This window comes from Acomys minous (assembly GCF_964271855.1).
Source record: "Acomys minous genome assembly, chromosome: 9".
In the NCBI taxonomy this organism is placed as follows: Eukaryota; Metazoa; Chordata; class Mammalia; order Rodentia; family Muridae; genus Acomys; species Acomys minous.
The window spans coordinates 105,693,988-105,717,921 of NC_140490.1; the positions used below are offsets into that span (position 1 = coordinate 105,693,988).

The 23,934-nt window shown below is 36.1% G+C and overlaps 1 long non-coding RNA gene across 1 annotated transcript in view; it reads left to right on the plus strand.

Moving 5' to 3' along the window:
- LOC311605102 overlaps window positions 1–23,279 on the plus strand; it is a 100,381-nt gene extending 77,102 nt beyond the window's left edge. Inside the window, exons 2-5 of the long non-coding RNA XR_014781793.1 lie at window positions 3,018–3,227; window positions 5,007–5,087; window positions 14,389–14,563; window positions 23,154–23,279. This is a non-coding gene — a long non-coding RNA (uncharacterized lncRNA). The remainder of the gene's footprint in view (window positions 1–3,017; window positions 3,228–5,006; window positions 5,088–14,388; window positions 14,564–23,153) is intronic.
- The last annotated feature ends 655 nt before the right edge of the window (window positions 23,280–23,934 follow it).

Genomic DNA, 23,934 nt, shown 5'->3' on the forward strand with positions numbered 1-23,934 from the left:
GGTACAGTACAGTAATGTACTTATTAGAAAATGCATATGAAAATACTATATTTCCTAATGCATGTGAAGAAAATTTGCCTTTATTAAGGTATTAGGTATAATTATAAATATGTCACAGATTTAGTGTATATATACATATACACACATATAAGATACACATAAATATAAACATATGTCCATGTAAAACACATTTTCTTTTAAGGTCAGAATTTAAAAGGATAAACTGAATTTACTATGAAATAAATTAATTAAAAGCATCCGTTATTTGTTGTGGGTTCAATCAACTGGAATAACATATGATACCAAAAATCCCAGAGAATAATCTAATGACATGAGTTGATCAAATGTTGGCATTAATCACTAAAAGATGTTTGAGAGACCAAATCAGTCTAGATGTGCTCATAAGAATCTACGTGATTGACATGAACCTTGCTTCACGTTTCAATAAACTGCTGCTCTGATCTCTGTGATGCGGTTAAGCCAGGAAGCACAATGGAGCATAGAGGAACATAATTCTGACGGAGAATGCCATCATTCATAAGGACTCTAATTAGAGCCCTCCCATCACTTCCTTTTTTCTCATCTGTATCTTATCAATGGGTCAGACAAGCAAGACCTTTGTCTCAATGGTCATTGCACATTATCTGCCTCATTCAGAATGTATATGATAAAACGTGAAGCTAAAACCTTTATCCACGTTTAAGTACACACAAAATTTTAATGACCCAGTATTATGAAGTCACTGTAATTCCTAATATAGACACATTTACTGTTAAAAATGCATCAAAGTTATTATACACTTAATACCGACATAATTATTAAAAATGTAAAAATTATCACTAGATGCACAAATACTGGTCTTACTTTAAAAAAGGTTCTGAGTTGAGTGTTTGGAGACAGGCTTGTTTCCAGTACTCAGAGACTGAGGCAAGAAGATCATGATTTCAAGACCAATCGGGGGCTACACAAACAGGCACAGCACACTTACAGATTCATAAGCATGTGTGCAAGCTCATACACAAAGAATCACTGTACGCAATTACATTTCTTTACACACTGAAAGTTGAAAGCACATATAGATTCAGGGACCAGGAGATTGACAGATATGAGAGTAAAAGCACTGGATGGAGAATAAGAACGCAGAGCCAAAGCTTATCAAGAAAGAATTATTTTTGTCCAGCCTTAGTAATTGTGGCCAGAAGAGAATTCATGTCTGGATCTGCCAAGTGTGTCATTTCAAGCTAAATCAACATTTTCTATTAGAGCTCAAGTTTCATTAAACTGGAAACTGCTACATTTTTTTTTTAATTCTAGTGTAGGAAACTCAGTGTATCCAAGCTCTTTCTATATTTCCATCACCAACTACATTATATAATGAAGGCACAACTTTCATCCAGAAATCTCTGCAAGCAAGGATATTTAAAGTATTTCATCATATGCATTAGCTTGTTAAATAATTATCTTTACATTGTAAGGAATTAGGTGGGTTATGTTTTAGTCGTGTACCAAAATTCAAATAGCCTTTGTCAAACTATGAGAACCAGCCATGCAGGCTCTAATGTAATGCAAACACATTCAAAATGACATTGCTTAAAACCAGGAATACCACATATTCCTTCCGATGTTTATTTATTACAACAAAACTCAAATATTTTTGAAACATGAACATGTGTTTTCCTTAAGTTTCTAGGTAGGAGTAAAATGTTTTAAAATTAATCAGTAGTTTGACATTTGGAGTTGTCAAGGTTACAATTACCATTTACCATGAGGAACTAATGATGACAGAATAAATAAAATGTAAAAAAAAATTCATTTTATTACCATGATTTATAATAGTTGACTAAGAAACCTCCTTAAATAACTTTAAAGTTACGTAGCAAAAATGATTGAGCGGAGCTCTCAGTCTCTGATGGGTTTTTCTATGGAAAATTTCCTCACTATCACTCCCTTACAGCAGACAACTTTTACAGTTGTTACAATAGACAAAGCTACACAGAAGAATCATTATTATCATAAGTCCATCATTGCCTTAGTCTTCACTTTGTGTGTGTGTGTGTGTTTTTTATTATGGATCCAAGCAACTTATTTCTTCATAATGTCCATAGTTCTAACATTTCTGCAGTGGGCTGTAGTTACAATAACATGTAATGGCCATTTCAGGTTAGATACTCTGGCTTCCTAATTACATTTTATTTTCCTCCCTGGCAACATAATTTAATCTGTTTTGTTCAATACATAGTGGAGAGAAATCTCTTTTGTACCTGGAGAGCAACTATGAAGGAAAGAAATCCACATGTATTTTTTAAACAAAATATTAGAAATAAAAGCTTTCCTCAAGTTCATAACACCATATATTAAGTCAATGAATATCATATGCACATAAAACCAATTATTTCAGTATATCTGTGATGAATATTAAGCATAGACTTCATTAAAAATTATTCTAGGCTAAGGATTCTAGATCAAGTGTGCATGGATACTTCCAGAATTATTTGACATAATGCCAAAAAATTAATTTTATGCAACTCATTTATTAAGATTTAATTACTGAGCCTATCAGAAGCATACCAGAAAAATAGGAAGTGTCTAGAAAGAGAAAAGGAACTATAGAAGTGGTGCCTACTATAGAACAGACAGTTCTGTGTTACCACTGCCATTGGTAAGCTCTTATATAAGTTAAGGAGAGAAGACTGTTTCTATTTTTATACTTCAAAAATAATTAAAATGGCAGGCATGAATGTTATGGAAATGAAAAATTAAATTAAAAAATCTTTATGCTTACCTTGCTAGTAAATCAGAGCTTTTCTGCTCTAGCTCTTATTCAGTTTCTACTTGTAATTCTTTCCCCCACTCCTGCAATTAGTATACCAATATTAAATATTTTCCCATCCCAATAGTGTTTATGTTGGACATGTCACAATCTGTTTTTTAAACCTCATGATACAGAAAATGCAAAAAATAAATATTTAAGTGATTTGCCAAACAATATAAAGTTGGAATCCTTTGTTGTCTTTCAGGGACTGAAAGTTTGCCCCTATTGCAGGGAATATAACACTTGTGAGGCCTATAACCCACCATCACTGAGCTGGATCAGACCTGAAAGCTTCTTTCCTGAAGTCTAGCTTTCATGTTTCCAGGAAACGCTTTGAAAGCTGCCAATGGAAGCAGTTAGGCAGCCCTGCCCAGCTGTGATACCTATGAACCACAACACTTACCATCCTGGCAAGGTATGCATGAAGGTGCAGGAAGTGACAGTCACGTGGCAGTGGCAACCAAAAGCTTTCTGTGTGGATTAATGTTCTCTCAGCAGGAGGAAGATCACACCGGTCTCTAGAATCCTAGCCAGGTTCCCGGAGCTGTGGGCATAGACCTTAGAAAAGGATCCACTACCACCTGCATGATTATGTTAGATTAGCATACTTGATATCTAAATGACATGTCTTCTTCTCATACCCACAACATGTTTAGCGACCACCCCTATCATGGCTTGAAGAAAAATATTTTTTTAATTGTACATATATATCTGTTTGTATGAGAAAAAAATACAATTTCCAAGCAAAATATCTCATGAAACTTCAGAAGACAACTGCCTTCAGAGAGTCTTATAAACCAGGAGTGGGGTTGTACTTTCAGTTGTCCATTGTACATTCAGTAGTAAATGTGGGGTGTTGAATTCTTTTGATTTGGCCGATTTGGCATCTCATATTGCTAAGGTTCCCTAGCTGCACACTTTGGCAGTTTTATAAGCATGCAACCCCCTTTCCCTCTGAGAGCCCTCAGTGATTGCTGTTTTGAGAGAACCAGCCCATTCACTGAGTACAAGGCAGTGCTATCTATTTGGAAGCTGGACAAATTTTTGAAACCTTTACACTTAAGCTTTATCTTGACGGATTACTCGTTTCCAGATTAACTCAAATACCCTTTATAAGCACCCACCGTGTGTGAAGATACACTGCCTGTTTAAATGGATGGGAATATATACAAAAATATGCTTTTTTTTTTTTTGCTCTGGAAGAATGTGAATACAAACATGAGGATGATCATTACCTAGGAACAAAGCGTGCAAAATAATACATGGCACCATAAGAATCTCCCTCCAGTATTATAAAATATGTAATTTAGTAGAAGGATAGGTTAACTTTGACTCCTGGATGATGTTCATAGAACAGAAAAATTTGTGATAATAAATTAGGGCGGTGGAGATATAGCTGAGCAGTTCAGAGTGCTTGCTCTAGACCTGAGTCAGATTCTCAGCAAGCAGTTCACAACTGCCTGGAACTCCAGCTCCAGAGGATCCACCACCTTTTCTTCCCTCTTAGTGCACTTGTGCACACATTCGCATATACATATGTATGTTGAATATTTAAAAACTCTAATTTAATGTTAATGAAGATGGAAGGCTATTATAAAGAAGAGATAATGAAGATAACGATGTTTGACTTTGGCTGCTGGAAAGACAGCTTGGTGCTTAAGAGCACCTGCTCTGCCTCTGAGGATTCAGACTTGGTTCACGGCACTCACATGGTGGCTCTTAACTTCGTGTAACTCCAGTACCAAGGGACCCACGGCCTTCCTCTGACCTCTCTGGGTAGTAGAGGCTCACAAATGTGGTGAGCATACATGCACCTAGGCAAACATGCTTACACATACAATTTTAAAATAAAAAAAAATCATTTTCAAAGTTTTACTAGTTATGACAATAAATGATACAGTAAATGGGTTTTTACCTTGAGGTATAAGCAAAACAGACTATGACAAATGTATAACAATAAGGCAAGAATATTTTGTATATCCATTGTCTATTTTGAACACTGGTTCCACATTAAGATTCCCTTGATTTATTTGCTACAGGCTTGAAAACTGAAAAAAGATATGGAAAGCCATTAAGTAGTAATTATCCTGTGTAAGACGTGATTGTTTTTTATGCAGTTTTAAATAAAGCCATAGTCCTCAGCAGTACTGAGATGGTTCTTCAGAAGTAAATGGCTGTCTCTTCCTCATTTCAGCATCAACTGCAGTGGACATCCTCTGGATGTGATTCAGGAAAGGCTGTGATAAATCGCTAGGCAAATTTATTGCCAGAATACGTAAGAGTTTGGTTGTATTATCTAATATGAAACACATGGGTATAATTGATAATTGTTGTGGGCCAATCTCACCAGGAAATGACTTCATTGAGGTCAGCCTGACCATTCCCTGATTTTCCTCTTAAACACTACCAAGTGGATTTTTTTTTTTTTTTTTTTTTTTTTTTACTTTTTTCCCCTGACTTTCCAGAATTAATTTGTGCTTGGGAAGTCCTGTGGAAGAGTGAGAATGGTGGACAGAAAGACCTGAAGAGGGACAAGATGTTGTAAGAAAACCAATAGAGTCAACTAACTTAGGCGCAAAGGGGCTTACAGAGATGGAAACACCAACAAATGAGCATGCATGGGCAGGGTCTAGGCCCCCTACACATAAGTAACTGATGGGCAGTTTGATCTTCATGATGGTCCCAAGTAAGTAGAGCAGGTGCTGTCTATGACATGGACTCTGCGGCCTCCTTTTGAGCACTTCACTCTAAGGGGTTTGCCTAGCCTGGCCTCAGAAGATGAGGAAGAGCTCAGTCATGATGCAACTTGATGTTCTGGGGTGGGTTGGGGGGTCACCCCTTTTCTCAGGACAAGAGGAGGCTGAATAGGGGAAACAGGGTGGGAGAGATGAATCAGAAGAGGAGGGGGGAACTATGATTGGGAGATGATTGGCTAGTTGGTAAGATTCAAACTTTGGCACATAAGATTAATCAGCAAGTGTCTTAACTGTTAGTCATCTTATCATCCTAGTAAGGGAAATTTCCTATACAGAGCATATTGCTTTTATTTTAATGAAATCCGACATATAAATTTTACTTATCACAGGTTAGTTTTTTTGGCATCATATTTTATTCAACGACAAAAACCAAAGACATACAGATTCTTATTTCCTTCTAACTTACAGTTTCATCAAAGTTTAGGACTATAGTTTATAACATGATTGTCATTTACTTAACAACTAATATCCACTTACAAGTTAATACAGACTGTATCTGTCTTTCTGGATCTGGTTACTTCACTCAGGATGGTTCTTTTCTAGTTACATCTGTTTGACTGCAAATTTCATGATGTTATTTTCTTACATATCTGACTAATAGCTCATTGTATAAATATACCACATTTTCTTTATCTATTCCTTTATTGAAGGACATCTAGGTTGCTTCAAATCATTGACTATGATGAATAAAGCCAGAATGAACAGAGTTAAGCAAGTACCCTTGTGGTAAGATGGAGAGTTAATAAGTATATACCTAAGAGAGGAATAGCTGGGTCTTGATGTGTATTGATACCAAATTTTCTCAGGAGCCACCATATTGACATCCATAGCGACTGTAAAAATTTTTTATTCCCACCAACAATGGAGGAGTGTTTCCCTTGTTCCAGATCCTTGCCAGCATGAGCTGTCTCTTGTGTTATTTATTAGCAAATTGACAGAAATATGATGAAATTTCAAGTTTATTATTATTTGAATTTCTCTGATGGCTAAACATGTTGAATATTTCCTTTAATGCTTCTTAGTCATTTGAAATTCCTCTATTGAGAATTTTCTGTTTAGATCTGAAACCCATTTTTATATTAGCGTATTTGTTTTTTTGATATTTTTTCCTTGAGTTCTTTATATATTTTGGATATAAGATCTCTATCATATGTGGAATTAGAAAAAAATATTTTCCAATTCTGTGGACTGCCACTTTGTCTGAACGACAAAGTTCTTTGCCCTATAGAATCTTTTTAGGTTCATGAGGTCCCATTTATTAATTGTTGTTATTAATGCCTGAGCTGTTGGTATTTTGTTCAGGAAGATGTTTTTTCCTGGGCCAATGTCTTCAAAGTTATCACCCATTTTAACTTTAATTGTGTTCAGTGTGTCTATTTTTACATTGAGGTCTTTGATCCACTTGGACTTGAGTTTTGTTCAGGGTGAATGATACGAAACTATTTGCATCCTTTTATACACAAACCTCCAATTAGACCTGCACCATCTGTGGAAGATGCTTTCTTTTTACCAGTGTGCATTTATGGCTTCTTTATAAACAAACAAACAAACAAACAAAAAAACCAAAAAATACGTGTTCATTGTTGTTTGGATTTATGTCCGCATATTCAATTGTTGCTTTAATTGAAAATCCCAGAGCGTTCTATTTTGCCAATAAAGACTCGGGAACAAGATGTTGTGGTGAAGAACCTGCTAGCTCAGGGAGACAGAGAAGGCACCAAGCTGACTTTCCAACTCAGCTCATGTCACATTGAAAAGGCTCAAAAGACTCACTAGCTCAGCTGATAGCTCAAGAGGAAAAGGGGAAAAAACACCAAGGTCAAAGGCTTGCTAGCTCAAAGCCCAAAAAGGCCAAGGAGCTGAGGAGCTCAAGCTAGAGATCTATGCTAAAATTTCAAGACCAAAGAAGCACCAAGGACCCTTGTACTTCTACAAGCTGACTTAAATATCTGTCAATTCAAGGTCCCTCGTACTCCTTAATTCCTGTTTCTTGTTCCATCTCTTGACCTACAGTTAACTTTATTAATCCTGTGTCAGAAAACTCAGAGGAAGGACAGCAGGCTACCAAGAAGAGACCTGATACCCTAGGAGCATATACAGGGGGAGGTAATCCCCCTCAGGCACAGTCATAGGGGAGGGGAATAAGGAGAAAATGGGAGGGAGGGAAGAATGGGAAGATACAAGGGATGGGATAACCATTGAGATGTAACAAGAATAAATTAATAAAGGAGAAAAAAAACAAAGAAAAAAAAAAGGATGTGTGTTATGGCTCAACCACGCCAAACAAAAGACAGGTTTTTACAGTTCACAATCTCAAGGATCACACGGGGATCAAATACCTTGCAACATTCAATTCTACATTTTTTTGTCAACATGATTTTTTTATGCCAATGCCATGCAGTTTTTATTAATGTATGCCCGTGGTATAATTTGTAATCTGAAATAGTGAGGTCTACAGCATTATTTTACGGTTCATGTTTTATCTCTCCTACTTTTTGTTTTTCCATATGAAGCTCAGAATTGTCCTTTCAAGCTCTGCAGAGTTGTGTTGGAATTTTCATGGGAAGTGCATTGACTCTATAGACTGCTCTTGGTAGAACGGCCACTTTTATTATGTTTATTCTACTGATACATTACCATGGGGGATCTTCCCATCTTCTGATAATCTGTTCAATTTATTTCATCAAAAACTTGGAAGATTTTATCATACACATCTTTCACTTGTTTCATTAGAGTTACCTCAACAGATTTCATATTATTTGAAGCTATTATGAAAGGTTTTGTTTCCCTGATTTCTTTCTCTCCGTCTCTCATTTATATGTAGGAGAGCTACTGAATTTTTTTTTTTGAGTCAGTCCTGCATCTGGCCTCTTTGTTGAAAGTGTTTTTCAGCTGTAGAAGTTCCATAGACTTACGACTGCTCATGACCTTTTTTTTTTTTTTTTTTTTTGAAAGCTGTCTTTGCTTGGGTAATACTTTGATTCTTTTGCCAGGGGTTCATTCATTAGTGAAAGTTGTAACTTGTCAAGATCAGCTATCATTCTGTAACCGTGATCCATCTCCCTTTCACTCACAAAACCCACATACATCTTGTTTGCTGAACTTCAGTTGTAAGTGCTGAATTCCTGAGTGCCGTTTCTTTACAGAGCAGATGACTAATATAATTATATTATTATTACATCTTGCACACTTGCTGTAATTTCTAAGTATATCCAAGGGCTATTTTTTGGTTAGTTTTTCAGATCTTCTTAATTTTCTAACAAGATGATGGCATCACCTTTATAATTCATTGTGTTGGATCATTTATTATCCAAACAGGTGCACCTTATCATTTTTCCTTTCTTAATAATGTCTTCAATATGATATCAAAAGAGAGTATAAAGGGGATAAATTCACTTTGTTCTTCACCTTGTTTGATGTAAAAACTTGTCACTATTATGTATGCTACGAGCTGCATATTTTGTAGGTATTTCTTATCAATTTGAAGACATTCTAAAACTACTGTATTGAACTTTTTGAGCATGAATAATTTATAACTATCTTATTTCTACTGCTGTAGCTATTGATACTAAAGTACAGGGGTTTTTCCTCTTTAGTTTGTCCATGTGATGGCTTATATAATTAATTAATTTAAACATTTTTAAAATAGTGAACTTTTAAATCTAGAGCATATTCCACTTAATTAATATGTATCACAAATACTTTAAATACAATTGTGGCTCTGGCACGACTTTATCAATAATTTTTAAATATTTTTATAAAGAAAATACTGGTTTATAATATCTCCTTTTACAAAGGGCTTCTTTTAAAACAATTATTGCTATGTAGAATGAAATACAAAAGATTTCTTCCACTTTTACCTTTTTCAAAAAGATTATGGAGAGTTTGTGAACTATGTGTGACTGAAAAATTATAAAGCCTTGACACTAGGAATCACCTTAAACCTGAGGCTGGTGAATTCTGATTTAGAACTTAACTACATTTGTTCAACTATCTTCATAGCATCTTTATTCATAATAATCCGAATCTGGAAACAACCTACATGTCCATCAACCGAAGAATGGATAAAGAAACTTTGGTACAGTTACAGAATGGAATAATACTTAGCTATCAAAAACTAGGAAATCTTGAAATGTGCAGGCAAATGGTTGGAACTAAAATAGATCATCCTGAGTGAGTTAACCCAGACCCAGAAAGACATGCATGGTATATCATCACTTATAAGTAGATATTAGCCCAATATAGATGTCCTCTGAGAGACTCCTCCTAGCAAGAGTTCAGGAGAGATACTGGGACTTTCTGTTGGACTCTGGTTGGAGCAATGAGAGTGTGATGAAAGAATGGGGGGATGGAAGGACTCTGAGGATTCAGGACCCTTACAAGGAGACCATCAAGGCTGGCAGATCTCAATTCAGGGGGGCCTGCACAAACTGCACCAACCAAAGACAATGCATGCAGAAACCTAGACCCCCTGTTTAGATCTAGCCAACGGAGAGCTCATTCCCCACATTGGGAAGTGAGGGGTTTGAGTGGGGCCTGCCTCTGTCAGGAGCTCTGGTGCTGGTGATTTGGTTTCTGCCCCTTGGTGTATTGGCCTTCTGGGAACATATAGGAAGGGGATGCAGGTTATCTAGATGAGACCTGATAGCTGTGATCAGAAGGTGAGGACGGAGGTCTAGAGAAGGGGAATAGGATGAAAGAGGGATGGATGGTGGGAACAGGAAAGTAAGAGTGAGAGGATTACAATCAGAACTCAATGTGAAAAAATTATAATAAAATAAAATTTAAAAAGAAAGAACATAAAAAAGAACTTCGCTATTTAGTGCTTCAGTTATTTTCCTATCTGTTGGTATAATTAAATTCTCTTTTTAAATTTGAGTTGTAATAACTTTTGTTTATGGATAAACACATATTATTTAGGTATTAAATACACAGTTAACCTTATTATTCATCCATTGTTTCTATTATGGTATCTGTAGTCATGTCTGCAATTGATCTCTGATGTTAACATGTCATATGCTTTTTCTTTCTTATTATTCTGCATAACTAATAATCTCCTATTTGTCATTTCAAAGAAATAGTATTTGGTGTCACTGATAATTCTCAGTTGATATGGTTTCAATTTCACTGACTTCTGCAAGAATTTGTATTTACTTTTCTCCTTATCTTGTGTTTATTTGAATTTGCTTTTTTAAGTTTCCTGAGGTAGAAGCTGAGAGTTTTGATTTCAGCTATTTCAACATTTGTAATAAATGCTTTCAATGCTACGATGATTCTTCAATAACTGCTATTGCTATCCCATGAATACTGAGGTTTTCATTTAGTTATTTTTGTTTGATTTGTGAGACTTTGGATATGAGTAAAGCAGTTTTTACAAGTGTGTTGTTTAATTTCCACAGACTTCCAGATGTCTTCATTTTTTTTTTTTTTTGCTGTTTGTATTAGAATCTAATCACTCCATGCTCCAGAAAAAAAGTATGAAATCTATTTTTAAAAAATATTGAGGAAGTTATTATAACCAGAAGTGAGGTTGCTCTTGGAAACACCTCCAGTCCTAAGAAGAAAATATCAATCTAGTACATTCTTTTAAGAAGAATGATTAGTGTGCATGGAGAGACAAGAACTCAACTGCTATTCACAAGATCTGGAGTTTGGCTCCCTGAATCAACATTGGACAACTCACAACTGTTTATAATTCATGGTCTATGGGATCCTATGCCTTCTTAGGGCCTCCTTGGATACCTCATATGTCTGAAATAAATACACACACATACCCCTAAACATATAAATAAAAATAAAATATAAACACAGATTATGACAAGGTTATTGTCACAACCCCACCAGTGAAGTCTGTGTGACAAATAAAGCACAGGCCTGAAGCTACGACCCCAAACCAGGGAGAGTTTCCTGGACTGGGGCTGATGTCCCTGACAAGACAAATTTGACTGCAGTTTTTCCTTCCCTCATTTCTCTGACATCTCTGTCTTTATCACATTTTTAAAAACTTCATTTCTTAAACTTCTGCCCCAGATCAGGACCTTATTCAGGTACGTAGTTGCTATGAGACATTGCTAACATGGGACTACAGCCAGAGACCATTCAAGTTTAAATTTCATCATCAAGCTCCGCTGGTCTTTTCCACGTATCAAAGAAACATAGCTAAGAGTTAGCCATTTGGTACTATCTTGTGACATTTACCAAGAAACAGAGTGTTTCAAAAAAATACCTTGATTCCTGTAACCTCAGCACCAGGTGCTGCTGGGCAAAACTTTAGTAAGGGAACGTTGACCTTTGACAAGGAAAGCATCTGTGTATTATACCAAGCCAAATGCTTAAGAATGATCACATCTTTTTTTTCCAAGACATATATTATTTTATTAATTTATTCTTGTTACATCTCAATGGTTATCTCATCCCTTGTATCCTCCCATTCTTCCCTCCCTCCCATTTCCCCCTTATTCCCCTCCCCTATGACTGTTCCTGAGGGAGATTTCCTCCCCCTGAATATGCTCATAGGGTATCAAGTCTCTTCTTGGTAACCTGCTGTCCTTCCTCTGAGTGCCACCAGGTCTCCCCCTCCAGGGAAAATGGTCAAATGTGCATTCTGTACCCTGTATTGCTTCTTTTACAGTTGTAATTCAAATTATGATAACATTATCTGTACCCTGTACTGTGTATGCTTGATTGCTCATTGAGCCCCTTGAACCTACTCCATGGAAACTGTAACCACCACAAAGCCCCTCTGCTTTTGAAATGAATATTTAAAAACTTAGACTGCTTAACTGCAAAATACACTCAGACGCAAACTCATATGTGTGCTTGTGTCTGTCACATGCCTTTTCTCTGTTCACCGACACTTTGAGGACCCCCTTTTCCAAGGACCTATACCCAGCTGAGCCGGTCTGTGGCAGGTTATAATCATTTACATAGTACTAGATAATCAAATTACATGGTTGTTTAATAGTGCTAAATATATTAAATAACACAGGATAATTTTCTAGCTGTGCTTGTAGTGTGAGTCAAAGTTTAGAAAATGTGAGTGAATAGTACATAATTTCAAGAATAAGAGACAAGGAAAGACATAAATATGTAGAGCATTAGTGGAATTGTTAACTTTAATAAGTGCAATGTCAGTGGTCATTAAGACTTTTTTTTTTGAAGTACACACCATTTGAATGAGTAAAAATAATCTAAACTTAGTTATATATTCAGTTTGCCGGAACAAAAATGAATAAATGGATTTTAATATATATGCTCTAAATTTTTAGGAACTTATTTTCATGATAGCTGAGCAATAATCTATTATAATTTAATATTAATATTACTGTTAAGTTCTTTGCATTTTATGTTTATCATCAAACTCAAATATTTATCTTTGTAATTTGAAAATGATTACAACTACAATTTAATTGATTAAAAAATATTCTTTGAGTTGGTTTAAAAACAGCAATTAAGTGAAAAATCAACAGTAAAGGGCGGTATTGGAGGCTGAATGTATGTATAATCATTGAATGTCCCAGAACCAAGATGAAAGAGACACCATGGCAGGCAAAGCAGATGAGTTGTGAGTGGCATAATGCTTGCAAAGAAGTGTTCATCACTACAGAAATCAGTGTATTTGGTATTATGACCTTTTAACATAACAGCATATATATTAATTTCTGCAATTGACATCTTGGTATTAACCTACCTTTAACTACTTTCTTGAGATTATTCATATGCTCTAAATTATTAAATATAAAATATTTCAACTATTTGTTAATAATGTTTCTACCCAGTAGTCCTAATTAATTTCAGTTCAGCTGAAATATCCTTGTCATTGAGATGAAACAATATTTAAAGTAATTTTCAACATGGTTGTTTTAATGGCTAAATGAGACTTGGCAGTTATTAGTTTACTTATGTGATTCCTTAGGGATTCATTGGCTTTCTGTATCTTTGATAGCATTTTACCATAAAGAGAATCAGTTTCTGAATGGCACTCCCTGGGAATTACTCACAAACATTCTGTAATGAAGTGACTCTCACAAAGGAGTGAAATCAAATTTTGTTTTTACTAATTGTTTTCTTCTTTCCCAGAAAAGAGATTTAATTGGGGTTTTCATTTAACTTCAAACTACACTTTCTAGACAAATGGTATTTGTATAAAACTAAGATTTGAGGGTTCCAATAAAGGGGAATATTTCTCAGCTACAAATTATTTATGCATTTTGAGCAGAAGGCGGAAAACAGATGTGTGAACTTCCTCAGGGTTTAGAAAACAAATGTTCATTGTGACCTTTTGTTATCTAAAACAAAAGGAAACAATCAGGAGGAACATAAGAAATTACCAAGGGGACTTGTCATAGGCTTCACAACTTACAGGCAGGACAGTATGGTAATTTCATTTACTAAACAAATGGATAAACTTTGGAAAACTAAAGTATGTCTACATATTCGATGAAAATATTTGTAGGTTTTAAACAAGTATTAGATGTGAAGATATTATATCACTGTGGAACCAATGAGCACTAGTTTGAACTACCAAACACATGGTGTGTTGGTTTTTGTTTTTTTTTTTCCCCTAGGCTGTTCTGGTTTTCCCTCTTTTTTCCCCTCACAGAGTCAGGTATGGCCAGCCTGAACTCAGGGCAGATAATTTGGAGGACATTTTAAAGCCAACATACCTGGATCTGGAGCAGAAGGGTTAAATTCTAACTCCAGATCCAGCCTTCCCAGTAGAATAAAGCAGTATGAAACTTTCTTCTTCTTCTTCTTCTTCTTCTTCTTCTTCTTCTTCTTCTTCTTCTTCTTCTTCTTCTTCTTCTTCTTACATGGAAGACATTTGGATTTCTGTCAGACTGAACCCAGAGACCTACGTATCCAAATCCAGTTTGTGCATATGTCTGTAGACGAGAGCAAATAACATGGAATGCTTCTTCTCTTGGCTGCTGAAGATACGTCAGGATTTTCTATATTTGGAGGGGTGGAAACACAAGTACGCCAGAAACATAAGGTAAATGAGGAATAAGACAAAGGCTTCTATGCTGCTGCAGTTAGGAATAGATACAAATGTGGGGGCTGAACAGAAACAGAGAGTATTGTGGCCTGGGCGTGACTGTAAGCCAGAGACTTGAGAAAGATGTAAGTGAGCTGGGAGTTTCATGAGGGCTGAGTCCTAGGACTACACTGGCATCCAACTTAGGGAGTCGCCTAAATCACTTTAGGTATTAGAAATGCAACGTTCCATGTGTGGACCATCAGTGCTCATTTGTCCAGGGCATAGTGAGGCCACATTGGAAAGCAGGATGAGGTCTCACCAATGGAGCTTTTTAGATTAGCCTGAAGCCAAGGCTGAGGGTATTGTACTTTGGGATAGAGAATTTGGAACTCATGGCTGGGCTCTCACTGAGGTAAAGACAGCGATCAATATCCTGTTGCTTCGAGTGTTCTGAAGAGACCAAATGCTCCCAGAACATAAGACACATCACCAGCACATATAATTGCAGGGTAAAGCAGCCACAGGGTCAGTGGAAGGTCGTCAAAGCTTTCAGCTGATGGAGTTGTGGGTGAGGGGAGAATTGAGAATGGAGAATTCTCCACCAAACACTCTCACAGCTGGAGGAAAGTCTCCTATTCCTTCAGCTGAGATGGCCTTAAGAAAACTGGTGATCCTCAAAACCTTAGTAGGGCACCTCTGAGTTAGGTCCACATTACCTTGTCCCGCAAATTTGCTATGATCTGATTGAAACAGGGCTTTCCACCTAGGTCAGGTTGTGTGAGAATAGTAAGATAAAAAAAAAAGAAAGAAAGAAAGAAAAGATAAGAAAAGAAAAGAAAGCAGAGATCATGAACTCTGGTGCCACATATTTGACCACATGCTCTGGATGGGGAAGCCTGGTGGCACTCAGAGGAAGGATAGCAGGTTACCAAGAAGAGACCCGATACCCTATGAGCATATTCAGGGGGAAGAGGTCCCCCTCAGTCACAGTCATAGGGGAAGGGAGTAAGGGGAAAATGAGAGGGAGGGAGGAAGGAATGGGAGGATACAAGGGATGGGATAACCATTGAGATGTAATATGAATAAATTAATACCATATATATTTAAAGGTTAAAAAAAAAAGACACCAGGCGTCGCGGCACACACCTTTAATTCCAGCACTCAGGAGGCAGAGGACGGTGTTTCGCTCTGAGTTCGAGCCCAGACTGGCCTACAAAGGGAGTCCAAGACAGGCAAGACTACACAGAGAAACCCTTTCTCGAAAAACCAAAACCAACAAACCAAACCAAACCAAACAAAACAAAACAAAAAGACAAACAGACTGCCAAAGAGAAGTGGGTGACACAGCCAGCTGTTGCAGGCTGGAGCCAAGGAGCTTATGAGACCCAGGAAGGTTGGTCCATGTGTGGACTTAAGCTACTAGTTGGCTCAGATTTCCCACCTCAGGTTCAAAATCATGTTCGATTATTTAAAAGGCAGCTTTAGAGAAACAGAAAAGAAGAAAAAGCTTGATCTGACCTTAAGGTGGATCGTGTTTAATCACAGCAATGGGGAAATTTTATCACCCACATGTGCAGATAGCCAAAAGACCTATTGAGAAAGCTGTGAGGTGGCCCCTTAAAGGTGTTCAAATGACTTCTTTAGTTCACAAAGGTAGCGGGAAAATGTATAATTTAAACAGAAAACTATCAGAAACTGATATAGAAATGTATAATTGGTCAAAAGGAAGAAAACCAGTGACTGTGGGTTTCCTAGTCCAAATATACATAACAATCTCTATATGTAAAGGTCAAGAAGTATCAAAGAAGTGGGGAAAACTAAAGGGCCAGAGAACCAGAGCATCTGCTATAAGATAGAGTCATCTATATGTGACAAGGAAGCTGCGTCCATTAAGTCTAAAAATATATTCACCTAAACAGGAACAGCACAGTAACAACCCTCATCATGTCAATGAAGTTAGGGAAATCTCAAAAACCGAAAGCCTCATTTTTTTAATCTACTTGATGGCAATTAATGACTACAGAGAGAGGGTCTCCTCCAGGAACAAGTCTCTTGGAAATTCTTAACACCTAGTGCCAGATCTTAACACCTAGTGTGTGTGTGTGTGTGTGTGTGTGTGTGTGTGTGTGTGTGTGTGTGTGTAGCAATAAGGAAGAAGCCATAAATTTTTTTCCTCCTTTATTAATTTATTCTTGTTACATCTCAATGGTTATCCCATCCCTTGTATCCTCCCATTCTTCCCTCCCTCCCAATTTCCCCTTATTCCCCTCCCCTATGACTGTTCCTGAGGGGGATTACCTCCCCCTCTATATGATCATAGGGTATCAAGTCTCTTCTTGGTAACCTGCTGTCCTTCCTCTGATTGCCACCAGGTCTCCCCGTCCAGGGGACATGGTCAAGGTGAGACACCAGAGTATGTGAGAAAGTAATATCCCACTCTCCACTCTACTGTGGAGAGTGTTCTGTCCATTGGCTAGATCTGGGTAGGGGCTTAAGGTTTACCACCTGTATTGTCCTTGGCTGGTGCCTTAGTTTGAGCGGGACCCCTGTGTCCAAATCTGCCTATCATAAATTTAAAAGGACCGGGAAAGAGACAAAGGAGAATTTGGACGAGGAAGAAAAAAGTTGAGAATGTTATAAATCATATTTTTTAAAAGACTTTTTTTAGTTACTATTGAAAAGCAACAATTTTTAATTTTTGAGGACTTTGACTTTTCTAATTAGAAAACAACTAAAAATGTAGTTAGTGACAGCTGGTCGCAAGTGGGGATGGTTGCAATCAACAGGAATTGGATTGCCTGTTTCCTGGCTTCCTGTTTTTAAGGAAGAGGGAGTGAAGACTGCCCAAATGACTCTGACTGTGCATCCTTCATTCCAAGGGAGAAGGTTAGTGGGGATAGTCCCCGTGACTGGAGTCTCCACCTCACTCATGTCTACACTATTTTTGGAGCTTGACACCTATTCCAGATCCAGCAGTAAAAATAGTGACAAACTTCATGGTGCCCTTAGATCAGCCTTCAAACATGTGAAGCTCACAAGGTGTGTTAACTATGTGGGAAAAGTAGCTGTGATTTGGACTCTCTTGGAGCTTCCTATGTTCTGGTTTCAATAAAATCATGAAGATTTCTTTTAAAAAAAATAATAAACCTTAAAATGCTATCTTTTAAAATGTCTACACCCTCACTTAGACTTGGTGTGAAGCTCTAAAGTAAGTACGTGGAAAAGGTAAAACTAAATCTACACAATATTTTGACACAATACGGGGAAAAAAACACATTTGTGATAGCTTTAGTATGGGCCACATCCAACTAATCCTATAAAGGGATTTCAGCTGTGATCCTGCTTATGGTGTGTGTGTGCATTCATTTATACAATATGCTCAGTGAGTAGCCTTTAACACAGGTTGGAATCATTAACATCGTAACAGAGTATAGAAACATGAGATAAAATGATAATATGGAAATATTAATTAAAGTGTATGTTGTGAATTAAGAAAATGGGAAATTAAGTAAATTTTTTAAGGTCATAACATAGTAAAAGAAGAGGCATATGTTTACACTAAACAAAGATGCATATATTTATGCTAAACTATGTGATTGCAGAGTCTACTTTTACTTGCTGTATATGAAATTTTTCTTTTATAATTAAGCTTTTCATTCAGAATTGTTTTCTATATTGCTTAAGAAATGTGACGTGCAGATTGGTGAGATGACTTAGTGAGGAAAGTATCAGTTGCACAAGCAGAAGGCTGTGAATTTGAGCTCTCAGAACCAGTTGACAACAGTGGCCTGTGTCTGTAATCCCATAACTCTTAGAGGAAAATGACAGTCAGAGATTGGGAAGTCCCTGGAAGCTCACTCACGAGTAAACTTGGCATGCACAGCAGAAAAGAACAAATAGTCAGCCATATCTCAAAAAGTGTGAAAGTTGAGACCATACTTGAGCTTGTTTCCTGATCTTCACATCTATTCTGTGCATTAACACACACACATCATACATACATGAAAAAATCATAAATGGATATTTTAATTTCTGTGAATATTGTCTGTAGAGGAATGTTAATCCAGCAACATGGCTGCTCTGATCACATCCAAAGACCATCTAGGTCTGTGTGGTCCAGCTGGAAAGCAGATTTGTCACATACCTTTACTCCTTTGGCTGGAATACAAACATCCCCTTAGCACACATTTTTAATCCCAAACAATGATGTCTACTTGAGAAGAAAAAGTGAGGAATCTGAGAAAAAAATTGACAGGATACACCCCACACACAAGAGAACAGTACAGGAGAGAGGCAATTTAAGAGGGATTTAAGAGACACAGAGCGAGGCAGCTAAGTTGAGTTGAAATCAGTCAAGGAGTGAGCCAGTTGGAAGTCAGTGCAGTGGGGATGAGTCCTTCAGCAATTCAGTTGAGTTCAACTGGGTGGTGTTCAGTTCAGTGCAGTTCAGTCTGAGTGAATGCAACAGAGTTGGCTTTCATTTCTGTTTATTTCAGAGAGAAGGCAGTTTTACTGCAACAGTTTTACAAAGACTGGTTGTAGACAAGACAAGCTAGACATAGGTGAAGACAGACCAAGTCAGAGAATAAGAAGGAGCCTGAAGATTAGAACAGATTTCTAAAGTTATTATAAGGCCAAGCAGAACAATTCAGTGACACGCTGAGAGTAACCAGTTTGAATCAGTCAGCTTTGAACGGAGTTTGAGCCAGAACAGTTGAGTTGAACCAGCCAGCCAGAGTTCAGAAAGAACTAGAAAGGGTGAGATTATTCACCAGTAAGCCTCCGAGATGACAATTACATCAGGAAAATAAAAGTTACTTTTTTATCCTACATCTTTTACTATATCATTTTTAAAAAATCTTATTAGACTTATTCCTTCTTTGAGAACTCAGATTGTTACTGTGTTTACATTAATTTATTAAGTTAGTTTTAATTTCATAACTCCACACTGTACTAGAGCCCCATTTCAAACATTTTACTGTGATGTAACATTTGAGATTATGTGCGCATATTCCTAAAAGTTTTGGCTTATATTTTAAGTTTAATATGTAGATTGCAATCATTTGATTAAACAGATTTGGATATATTTTCCTGTGGTTAATCATTTCTTTCAAACTTTTGTTAAGGTCCATGTTTTGACTTTCTCCCATGAGCAAAACGGTTTTAATGGCACATAGCAGAAGTAAACCCTTTCCAAAATGTTTTAAATTTCCTGTGCTTAGATCCATCAAATAAATAATTGTCTACAGCTATAGCATTTTACAAAAGACATTTTTAAATACTATTTATGTCTTAAGTTCCTATTCATTACATTAGCTGTGGAGTGGTTGTGTTTTAGCAGGTATGAAATTATCAGCCTGATCAAGCATCTGTCATGACTTATGAAGGAGCCAGGTGTTCATCAGTGATGAGCAGTATTTTGAAAGATATTTTTCTTTCTTGTCTGAAAAGTATACTCTAACTTTTGGCTTATAAATAGAATATTCAGCATAATATACTCTGACCAAATTGTTTATACTCTAAAGAGTTATTTTGTTTTGTCTTGTTTTTGCATAGAACACAGAGTAGATTTAATGAAATGTATTATATTTTTCTGAAATTAAAATACAATTAGATCATTGCCACCTTTCTCTGTTCTCTATTTAACCCTTAACAGGTACTTTCTTGCTCCTTTGAACCTCATGGCATCTATTTCCTTAATTATTGTTACATGTTCCTAAATACATAAATACAACATGCTTAGTCTGTAAAATGTTACTTGTGTTTATAGTAATGTATTAAAGGTTTTCAAGTTACTAGAAGAATAGGTCAACTCTTGAATCTACTTAGATATTAGGTGTTTCAGCCACTAACAATATTTTAAAATGCCATTGAATCCCCCCCCAAATATCATGAACAAATATAAACAAAAATGAATAGTATAAACAGTCTTACTTACGGCATCACTTACATATCTCTGAAACAATATTGTTTTAAGAATAGAGGCTTCCAAACAAAATTCACTAATGTTTAATTTTTCATGTAAATAACAGGCCTTATACATTAATAAGCACTGTGGCTTTTGGTTTCAAGTCAAAACATATTTGTATAAAGTAATAATGTTGAGTCAGTTAAATGGTGTTCTTTTTTATACCATTAATTATCAATTATCTTATGTTTTCCCTATTTTTCAGTTTCTAGCATTAAAATTTTTAATACTGTCATTTCCCAAATGGCAAATTTTAAATGGTGCTGTGAAATATGCTTCTGTAAGCTCAACTGAGAGCAGCTGTGCACCTCCTTCAGTTAAGGATAGAAATAGCACTTGGCAAAAAGAATGTCCAGATCCCAAGCTCAAATGATTTCTGTTACATAAAGAAATCGTGGAATAATTCATTGCTGGACTAGGCACTTTGAACCTGACACATTTTACACATTTTGAATCAGAGTCTATGTGATTCCCTGCCGATGAGGCTTGGAAGACTCTATGCATTAAAACTATTTTATGGCACATGCAGAAATCTGGAAACTCATGGGATGAATAAGGCTGAAAATGCCACATTATTTACACAAGGATATAGAGAAGGTTAAAAATTGTATAGGTGTCTATAAATTGTTCATGATCCTATGGGTATCCCTTTATTAATTTAGTGCATAGCAAGCTGAACTTGATTAGCATGTCTTCCTTAGTCTAACACTGGTCTTTTCTTCTAACGTAAAAAGCAACAGACCACCAGTGTAGCACCATACAAAACGTAGTGGCAGAATAGAAAAATATTTTCCAAATGGAAAAATAGTGAACTTAGCATTAGATATTTTTAAAAACATTTACTTCCCAACTTTGATATATTTTCTGTAATCTACATGTACAAAACTAAAACTACCAACATACAATGAAATATACATAGTCTTTTAGGAATAATCATCAAGTACATTTTTAGGAATTTGAGTTCAGAATCTGATACTTTGTAGTGAAGTTACTTAAATTCCATACATTTGAATTATGAATAATAGGGACAGGACAGTGTCTCAGTGGTTTAGAATGTATACTGCTGTTGCAAAAGAGCCCAGATCATCCAGTTTCTACCACTGACATCAGGAATATTCACAACCACCGGTAACCTCAGCACCAGGGAATCTAACACCTTCTTCTGGCCTCCTGTATACTTGTATTCACAATGCACAAACACACCCCTCCAAAGCAAAACACACACATTATTAAAACAAAAACTTAAAAAGGGAATATAGGTAACGAGCAGTAAAATAGATGACAAACATTCATTTACTTATTCCCTGGAAGAATGCACGCTCTCTCTTTGATAATGCTTTGACATAGCTGGCATATTGATTATCTTTCCTCATGGAATATTTTCTTAAGACAGTAAAGAACATGACATTTTAAAAAAGCTCCTTTTTTCTCTGGCATTGATTTCTTGTCAGTTTCTCAGCAATCCTTGACAACTCTAGAAATATGTAACCATTTCAGAGAGCTTTCACCTGGACTACCTATTGGCTGCCTTTATATTGCTCTATGAACTGTGTTCAGGTAGGAAATTTTTCATCTCCCTGAAGGAACATATACTATCAGGAGGCCTTGTGGCATTTTTTTTTTACTGTTTATCTAAAATGGCACTTTATTATTTTTAATTTCCACAGTCAATATCACTTATCTGAATTTATTAGTATATGAGAATATTTTTGCATAAATAGCCATAGAACATTAAAATAATAACAGTAGGAAATCACCTGCAATATTCCCTTGCCAAATAGTTTGAATTCCTAGACTTATACTTTTATAAGAATTGTTCTTTTCCAGGAATGGTGGTGCATGCACGCATTTAATTGTAACACTATGTAGTCCAAGGAAGAATGTCCTGAGGTTGAAAGGAGCTTTACCCACAGATTCTATACAGCCTGGTCTACATAGTGAAATCTTTCCTACAAAAAGAAAAGCTTCACTTTTTAAAAATTAGCCCGACGTATAGTCTATGTACTTTTATGATACAGTTTGTACTCCTGACAAAGGTAAATAAAGCGAACTCTTTGTGATTTCGAACTAATTTCCCTAGGCCAAAATAAATGAGGAGTGACTTCCTTTTACAAAGGAGTTTAAAAGGAAGAATGAGGAATATAGACATATATAAGGATTATAGGACAAAAGTAGATTATTGAATCTACTTTTCATTTAAGGCATTAATTGTTACAAGATTATTCTTAATTCATTGGTATAGAAATTAGTGTATTGATGCAAAATAGATTTAATTATGATATATTTGTATAGAATTCAAATTCAAGATTATTCTTCATACATTATATATATATATTCTACTCTAATATGAAGTGTTGAACCCATAATACTCAAGTAGCATACATGGTTTAACTCCAATACTTTGAAAGTGCTATTGCAGGATGTTTAGGGTAACTAAGTAATACAAGATGATTGTTAATTGATCAAATCATTGTCATGTCAATTACTAGTCTATTGTTATCACAAGAATATACATCTTAGGTATAACAGATATACATGATTCTACAGAATGATATGGTAAAATAATTAGATAAGGTCTTCAATAACATCAGAGACTTAAGGAATATGCCATTTAAAGACGTCTTTACTATTTTAAAGATTCATTGACAACAAGACAAATTAACTCCTGGCAACACCAAGCATTCTTCAAAGAAGATGATGAGCATCAATGAACCTTCTTATGGAGATGGCTTCAAATGTGGTAAATGAGCTACTAGGCAAAATGTCCTCATTTCTGCCACTGATAGAATTTTGTCTAAAAATAGGCAAGCTTGGATGCAGACAGAGTCAAAGGCCAAACTCTGCCAAGACAAGGAAAGCAAATCCTCAATAGTTTCTGCCTCACAAATACGTCTGTCAGATATATTGGGCCAGAAGACTGAAGATGATGCTCCAACCTTATAGAGAGTTTTGGGTGACTATTAAGGCAGCAAACTGTTTCTGCATTTTTTTCCAATTTGGAAACTGCTAACTGCACTTCCTGTTTACTCAAATAATTAATTTTATTCCTTCTCAAGTCTCTGATGAGGTTTAAGTCCAGATAGATAGTTTAGTGTTATAATTATGCTGCCATTTTTTTTCATATAGCCAGACAAAAACATGGAACCTTAATTATTGTAGTCAAAATAGTAATTGCCAGTAATATGCATGTACTTGCCAAAGATGTCCTCACTATTCATATGGTTTCTCAATAGTTGGTTTTTAACGAAGGAAATCATCAGTTCATGTTTTTCTACTCTTCCCTTTATAAACATGTTGGAGCATTTTATGCTGCACAAATGTTTTCTTCACTGGTATCCGTCTTTGTTAGGGTTTTATCACTGTGAAAGGACACCATGACCAAGGCGACTCTTATAAAAGAAAACATTTCATTGTTGCT